Genomic DNA, 8518 nt, shown 5'->3' on the forward strand with positions numbered 1-8518 from the left:
CCCCGGTCACACAGGTCTTCAGCAGCAGAACTTGGTTCAGACTCGAGCAGTGCATGTTTCAATATGACCTGCCTCTTCATTACCCAATGCTTTCAGATGTGTTCACTCACTCTGGTTTTTCGGAGGCTGGTGAAGTAGATTGGACGGATATTCATTGTTCCCATCACATGCCTTAGGAAATAAAGCACTGAAAGGGTGAATGATAGTGTATAATTTTTGTTCACAACCGTCCAGCAGAGCTGGGTCTAGAAATCAGATCTTCCTGACTTGAAGCTGCTTTTGGAATTAAGAATAACACCCGTATCTGGGCAGCTGGGGTGAGGAAATCCTGGTATCTAGGTCTTGTTGAAATCAAGAAAGCAGGAGAGTGTTCAGTCCCCACTCCTCTGACATTTATTTGCTGCTTCAGGCCTAGTGTGGAAGCTCAGGATGCTGTTGCAGCATACTTAGTCAATTATCCAGTAGCTTTTGTAATGTTTTATCAAGATTTGTATTATGAAAAGTTTCTGTTTCTACATAAATTTTCGGACCTGTCTAGTTAGATCAGCAATAAACTTTTTGGGGAACTTGAAATTTAGTTTGTTCATATGCTTTATGACATCAATGAGAAAACAAATTGCACTGCCATATTTTGGTCTTGATTTTTTTTTTTTTTTTTTTTTTGAGACGGAGTCTTGTACTGTTGCCCAGGCTGGAATGCAGTGTCACAACCTCGAATCTCGGCTCACTGCAACTTCCGCCTCCCTGTTCAAGCGATTCTCCTGCCTCAGCCTCCTGAGTAGCTGGGATTAGAGGCACCCGTCACCATGCCCAGCTCATTTTTTTGTATTTTTTTTTTTTTTTTTTTTTTTTTTTGAGAAGGAGTCTGGCTCTGTCGCCCAGGCTGGAGTGCAGTGGCCGGATCTCAGCTCACTGCAAACTCCGCCTCCCGGGTTCACACCATTCTCCTGCCTCAGCCTCCCGAGTAGCTGGGACTACAGGCGCCCGCCACCTCGCCCGGCTAGGTTTTTTTTTTTGTATTATTTAGTAGAGACGGGGTTTCACCGTGTTAGCCAGGATGGTCTCGATCTCCTGACCTCGTGATCCGCCCATCTCGGCCTCCCAAAGTGCTGGGATTACAGGCTTGAGCCACCACGCCCAGCCCATTTTTTTGTATTTTTAGTGGAGACAGAGTTTCACTATGTTGACCAGGCTGGTCTCAAACTCCTGACCTTGCCATCTGCCTGCCTCGGCCTCCCAAAGTGCTAGGATTACAGGCATGAGCCTCCACTCCCAGCCTTGATTATTAAAATAATTGTCCACCAGGAACGGTGACTTAAGCGTGTAGTCCCAGCTACTCTGGAGGCTGAGGCAGGAGAATCACTTGAGCCCATGTGTTCAAGGCAGCATTGAGCCATGATCATGCCACTGCACTCCAGCCTGGGTGATGGAGCAAGACCCTATCTCTAAAAAAAAGGTGACAGAGGGGGACCCCATCTCTAAAAATCTAAAATATTTGTCAACTATAGGGGCAGAAAAGTGTGATACCTTTCCTCACCCATCATAAGGGTCATAGAAGACACTCCTACAACAAAAGACAAGTTAACAAGAAAAAAGTTCGATGAATTTATTTAAAGTTTTACCTGACACAGGAGCCTTCAGAAATGAAGATTCAAAGACCCAGGGAAAACTGTCCATTTTTATGGTTAGGTTTGGTGAAGAATGGACAGTGAGTAGAAATGTGACAGGACAAAAAGAGTATGATCTGACAGAAATAGACTGAGGGGGGAAACCCAGCAAGGCCTGTCTGTTCAGATTTTTCTTAGCCTCTCTAGATAACAATCCTTTTGGGTATAGGGAATGTGAAAGGAAAATAACTTGGGACCGCAGTTCACTATGCCAAAAGAAAAAAATTAAATTCAACACAGAGTCATGCAAGCAACTGCCTTTGCTTTTGTTCCTAAGTGGATAGCTACAGATAAAATGTTAAATATCTCTACAAGGATCTACTGTGTGTTCACCTTATCTTGTGTGCCGATTTACTGAGCCTGAAACAAATACCAATTGACTATTCCCCTACCTGCTCCTTTTCTCTTGCAACATGTGGATTAGTGTACCCTCCCTTTTTCCCCTCCAGCTTACTTTTCCCCTTTTAATAGTGAAGCCCTTGGCCGGGCGCGGTGGCTCAAGCCTGTAATCCCAGCACTTTGGGAGGCCGAGGCGGGTGGATCACGAGGTCAGGAGATCGAGACTATCCTGGCTAACATGGTGAAACCCCGTCTCTACTAAAAATACAAAAAACTAGCCGGGCGTGGTGGCGGGCGCCTGTAGTCTCAGCTACTTGGGAGGCTGAGGCGGGAGAATGGTGTGAACCCGGGAGGCGAAGCTTGCAGTGAGCCGAGACTGCGCCACTGCACTCCAGCCTGGGAGACACAGCGAGACTCCGTCTCAAAAAAAAAAAAAAATAATAATAATAATAATAATAATAATAGTGAAGCCCTGAAAGTCACCTTTGGAGAAAGGCACAAGCCTCACTCCCAGACACGTCCTTAATCTTGGCAAAATAAACTTCTAAATTGATTGAGACCTGTTTCAGATACTTTCTGGTTTACAGGGAGGACCCCTCCAAAATGAGGATTTATGACTATCAAATGAGGAAGTCAGAGAATATTTTTTATGGTTAGCTCTCAGCAGAAAGGTGAGAGAAATTTAGAGTAAAATTTTTATGTTTTATGGCAGGTTTGGGGGACAGAGGTACAGTTTTTTTGTTGTTTTGTTTTTGTTTTTAAGATGGAGTCTCGCTCTGTCACCCAGGATGGAGTGCAGTGGCGTGATCTCGGCTCACTGCAACCTCTGCCTCCTGGGTTCAAGCAATTCTTCTGCCCCAATCTCCTGAGTAGCTGGGACTACAGGCTTGTGCCACCATGCCCAGCTAATTTTTGTATTTTTAGTAGAGATGAGGTTTTACCATATTGGCCAGGCTGGTCTCGAACTCCTGACCTTGTGATCCACCAGCCTTGGCCTCCGTAAGTGCTGGGATTACAGGCATAAGCCACCGTGCCCGGCCTTTGTTTTTGTTTTTTAGACGGATTCTCGCTCTGTTGCTGAGGCTGGAGTGACTGGAGTGCAATGGCACGATCTCGGCCCACTGCAGCCTCCACCTCCCAGTTTCAAGCGATTCTCCTGCCTCAGCCTCCCAAGTAGCTGAGATTACAGGCATCCATCATGATGCCCGGCTAATTCTTGTATTTTTAGTAGAGATGGAGTTTCATCATGTTGGCCAGGCTGGTCTCAAGTGGCCTCAAGTGATCTGCCCACCTCGGCCTCCCAAAGTGCTGGGATTACAGGTATGAGCCACCAGGCCCAGCCGAAATTCTAGTTTCTATGGCTTGCCTTGGAGCAGAAGGAAGGGCAGCAGACAGGAGGGCAGGAGAAGGTCAGAGAAAGACTTTGCTTCTGAGGCTGCTTCTAAGGCCTTCCAATCTCCTTTAGTTCAAAGTGCTTAGCATGCCAAAGTGCCATACTCTGGAGTATCGTTTTCTGAGCCCTGACACAACCATTCCTTTTGTTACAAGATAATCTTGGAGCTAACAGTACAATAAATCTTTGTAAAGCTCTTCTACCACTCAACCAACAAGCATTGGCAAAGAATACAAGATCATTAATTTTATTGTCTTCTATTTCTTTTTCTTTTTTCTTTTTTTTTTTAAATGAACTTAAATGGCTTTATGGGATGGAGAACTTACTTTTGAAAGTGGTAACAGGTACATAGGTAACCAAAGTATAGAGCTTATTTGGTGAATCTTCATCCTCATTACGTTTTCTGGACAGCCGCACACGGATTCGGTATGGGACATTCCTTATTCCTTTGGGCCAGACAGCTTTGTTGAGCCTCGTATCAATGCGCACATCTGGAGTTCCCATCTCCTTCATGGCAAATTTCTGAATCTCTTTGAGTGCCCGAGGGGCACGCTTCTTGAAGCCCACTCCATGGATGCGCTTGTGAATGTTGATGGTGTATTCTCGGGTCACCACCTCGTTGATGGCAGAACGGCCCTTTTTCTTCTCGCCACCCTTCTTTGCGGGAGCCATTCTGCCGGGTTCAAGCTGGAAAGGAAGCTTGTCTTCTATTTCTTTCAACAGTTTCATAAACAGGCAATCGTCCATAATATTTCAAGTATACACTGAGAAAAATTGTTAACATCTATACTGAGATTTAATACACATACCATACAATTCACTATTTAAAGGATACAGTTCAGTGGGGTTGGGCATGGTGGCTTGCACCTGTAATCCCAGCACTTTGGGAGGCTGAGGCAGGAGGATCACTTGAGGCCTGGAGTTTGACACCAGCCTGGGGAGCATAGTGAAGAAACCTGCCTCTACAAAAAAAAAAAAAAATTGTTTTGATTTAAAAAATCATAAAATTCAGTGGTTTTTAGTATATTCACACAGTTGTGCAAATATAACCATAATAATTTTAGAACGTTTTTACAATGTTCTAAAAAAAACCCAGTACCCATTAGTAGTCACTCCCCTTTTTTTCCCCAACCCTCTAAACCTCAGCTCTAGACAACCACTAATCAGCTTTGTATCCCTGTAGCTTTGTCTATTTTGAACATATGCTTAATGTGGAATTATGCAATGTTAGTCTTTTGTGACTGGCTGCTTTCACTTAGCATAATGTTGTCAAGGTATCCATATTGTAGTGTATATCACTACTTTATTCCTTTTTACTGCTGAATAACATTTCATTGTATGGATATACTACATTTTATTTATCCATTCATCAGCTGATGGACATTTCGGTTGTTTCCACGTTCTGGTTAAGTAGTGCTGCTATAAACATTTATAGCTAAATTCCTATGGGAACATATGTTTTCATTTCTTTTGGGTTTACATCTAGGAGTAGAGTTGCTGGGTCATAGGGTAACTCTATGTTTAACCATTTGAGGAACTGCCAGACTGTTTTCCAAAGGGCTGCACTATTTTACATTTTCACCAGCAATAAAACAGTTCCAATTTTTCCACATCCTTGCCAACATCTGCTATAATCTATAGTCTTAATTATAGTTACTCTAGTGAGTTACAAAGCAGTGTTTATTGAGATTTTGATTTGCATTTCCCTAATGTCTTATGATGTTGGACATGTTTTCATGTGCTAATGGGCCATGTGAATATCTTTGAAGAACTCTTAGCTGGGCACAGTGGCTCACGCCTGCAATCCCAGCACTTTGGGAGGCCGAGGCAGGTGGATCACCAGGTCAGGATTTCAAGACCAGCCCGGCCGATATGGTGAAACCCCATCTCTACTAAAAAGACAAAAATTAAGCTGGGTGTGGTGGCACACGCCTGTAGTCCCAGCTATTGGGAGGCTGAGGCAGAAGAATTGCTTGAACCCGACCCAGGAGGTGGAGGTTGCAGTGAGCTGAGATCTCACCAATGAACTCCAGCCTGGGTGACAGAGCAAGACTCCGTCTCAAAAAAAAAAAAAAAAAAAAAAAAAAAAGAACTGTCTGTTCAGATCACTTGCTCATTTTTAAATTGAGTTTTCCTTTTATTACTGGTCATAAGTGTTATTTCCATATTCTAGACACAAGCTTCTTATTAGATACATGATTTGCAAATACTTTCTCCCACTTCGTTTTGTCTTTTCACTTGCTTAATGGTATTATTTGGAGGACAAAAGTTTTTAAGTTTATTTTGTTTTGTTTTGCTTTTTGAAACAGAGTCTCGCTCTGTCGCTCAGGCTGGAGTACAGTGGTGTGATCTCGGCTCACTGCAACCTCTGCCTCCCGGGTTCAAGCAATTCTCCTGCCTCAGCCTCCCGAGTGACTGGGATTGCAGGCATGCACCACCATGCCTGGCTAATTTTTTGTACTTTTAGTACAGATGGGGTTTCACCATATTGGCCAGGCTGGTCTTGAACTCCTGACCTCAAGTGATCCACCTGCTTTGGCCTCCCAAAGTGCTGTGATTACAAGTGTGAGCCACCATGACCTCCCTGCTTCAAGTGATCCTGCAGCCTCAGACCCCCATAGCTGGGACTACAGGTATGTACCACCACACCCGACTAATTTTTGTGAGTTTTTTTTTTTTTTTTTTGTAGAGACAGATTTTTGCCATGTTGCCCAGGCTAGTCTCAAACTCTTGATTCAAGCAATCCTCCTGCCTTGGCCTCCCAAAGTGCTGGGATTACAGGTGTTAGCCACCATGCCTGGCCAAGATTTTAATTTTTATGAAGTCCAATTTACCTTTTTTTGGAGGGGGGAGAGTATTGCTTGTGTTTTAGGTGTTATATCTAAGAAATTGTTGCCTAATACAAGTCATGAAGATTTACACTTATGTTTTCTCCTAAGAGTTCAAAAATTGACTCAAAATGGATCAAAGACCTAATGTAAGATCCACTTTGTCAATTTTTGTGTGTGGTGTGAGGTAGGGGTCTGCCCTCATTCCTTTGCATGTGAATATTCAGTTGTTCCAGCAACATTTTTTGAAAAGACTGTTCTTTCCTTGTTGATCATTTCCTCAAGGGTCTTGGGACCCTTGTTAAAAATCAGTTGGCCATAAATGGCCGGGGGGGTGCAGTGGCTTAGACCTGTAATCCCAGCACTCTGGGAGGCCAAAGCGGGCAGATCACTTGAGGTCAAGATTTCGAAACCAGCCCGAACAACATAATGAAACCTGTCTCTACAAAAAAAAAAAAAATTAACCAGGTGTGGTGGTACACACCTGTAGTCCAAGCTATTCAGGAGGCTGAGGTAGGAGAATAGCTTGAACCCAGGAAGTGGAGGTTGCAGTGAGCCAAGGTTGTGCCACTGCACTTCAGCCTAGGCAACAGAGTGAGACCCTGTCTCAAAAAAAAAAAAAAAAAAAATCAAAAATCAATTGACTATAAATGTACTTGTGTATTTCTGGACTCTCAGTTCTATTCCATTGATCTATACGTCTCTCTTGATGCCAGTACCACACTATCTTGATTACTGTATATTTGTAATAAGTTTTGAAATTAGGAAGTGTAAGTCCTCCAATTTTGTTATTACTTTTTTTTAATAGAGACAGCTTTGCCATTTTGACCAGGCTGGTCTTGAACTCCTGGCCTCAAGCAATCCACCAGCCTCAGCCTCCCAAAGTGCTGGGATTACAGGTGCGAGCCACAATCCCAGTCTAACAATTTTGTTGTTTTTCAATATGATTTGGCTATTCTGGGTCCCTTGCATTTCCATATGAATTTTAGGATCAGCTTGTCAATTTTTGTCCAAAAAGGACAGCTGGAATTTTGATAGGTATTGCAGTGAATCTGTAGATCCATTTGGAGAGTATTTCCATGTTAATTACACTAAGCCTTCAGATCTGTGAACATGAGACCAGGACTAGGAAGCCCAGGATGTCCACTCTTGCCACTTCTATTCAACATCGTATTGGAGTCAGGGCAATTAGGCGAGACAATGAGATCAAAGGCATCCAGAATGGAAAGGAAGAAGTAAAATTCTATTTGCAGATGATATTATTTTATATATAGAAAATTTCCATTTGTTTAGGTCTTCTTTAATTTCTTTCAACAATATTTTGTAGGTTTTAGCATATAAGTTTTGCATTTCTTCTGCTAAATTTATTCCTATGTTTTCAAAATTATTTTTCATGTCATATTATGTTCCTATGACTGCTTTTACAAATTACCATAAACATGGTGGCTGAAAACAACGGGAATTTATTATGTCATCATCCAGGAGGCCAAAGGTTCAAAATCAGTTGAATCTGTCCGAAATCAAGATGTTAACAGGGCCACACTCCCTCTGGAGTCTGTAGGGGAGAACTTGTTCATTGCCCCTTTCAAGCTGGTGGCCATGTCACTCCAGTCTCTGCCTCTTTGGTCACATTGCCTCCTCTTCTGTGTTGTCAAATCTCCTCTGCCTCTGTTTTATAAGGATACTTGTGATTGGATTTAGGGCCCACTTGGATAATCCAGAATAATCTCCCTAAGGTAATCCCCTGGATTTTATCACATTTGTAAAGACCCTTTTTTCTTATAAGGTAACATTCCCAGGTTCTAGAGATTAGGACTTGGTATTTTGGGATGGCCATTATTCAGCTGTTGCAGATCCTATTGTAAATGGAATTGCGTTTTAATTTTATTTTTTGATTGTTCATTCCAGTATGTAGAAATCCAATTGATTTTTGTATATTAATCTTGTGCCCTGCAACTTTGCTGAACTCATTTATGTTTTTTGTTGTTGTTTGTTTTGAGACAGAGTCTCACTCTGTCACCGAGGCTGAAGTGCAGTGGCACTGTGTTGGCTCACTGCAACCTCCGTCTCCTGGGTTCAAGCAATTCTCCTGCCTGAGCCTCCGGAGTAACTGGGATTACAGGCGTCCACCACCACACCCTGTTAGTTTTTATATTTTTAGTAGAGATGGGGTTTCACCATGTTGGTCAGGCTGGTCTTGAACTCCTGACCTCGGGTGATCCACCCACCTTGGCCTCCCAAAGTGCTGGGATTACAGGCATGAGCCACTGCGCCCAGCCTAGGTGAATTCA

General features: G+C 43.0%; 1 pseudogene across 1 annotated transcript; it reads right to left on the reverse strand.

Annotated features, from left to right (window-relative positions):
• Positions 1-3690: 3690 nt before the first annotated feature.
• LOC116275743 lies at positions 3691-4111 on the reverse strand (annotated as a pseudogene). The gene has a single exon (XR_004184966.1). The product of XR_004184966.1 is annotated as a 60S ribosomal protein L31 pseudogene (transcript).
• Between the last annotated feature and the right edge of the window lie 4407 nt (positions 4112-8518).

Source organism: Papio anubis, chromosome 7 (assembly GCF_008728515.1).
Source record: "Papio anubis isolate 15944 chromosome 7, Panubis1.0, whole genome shotgun sequence".
NCBI lineage: Eukaryota > Metazoa > Chordata > Mammalia > Primates > Cercopithecidae > Papio > Papio anubis.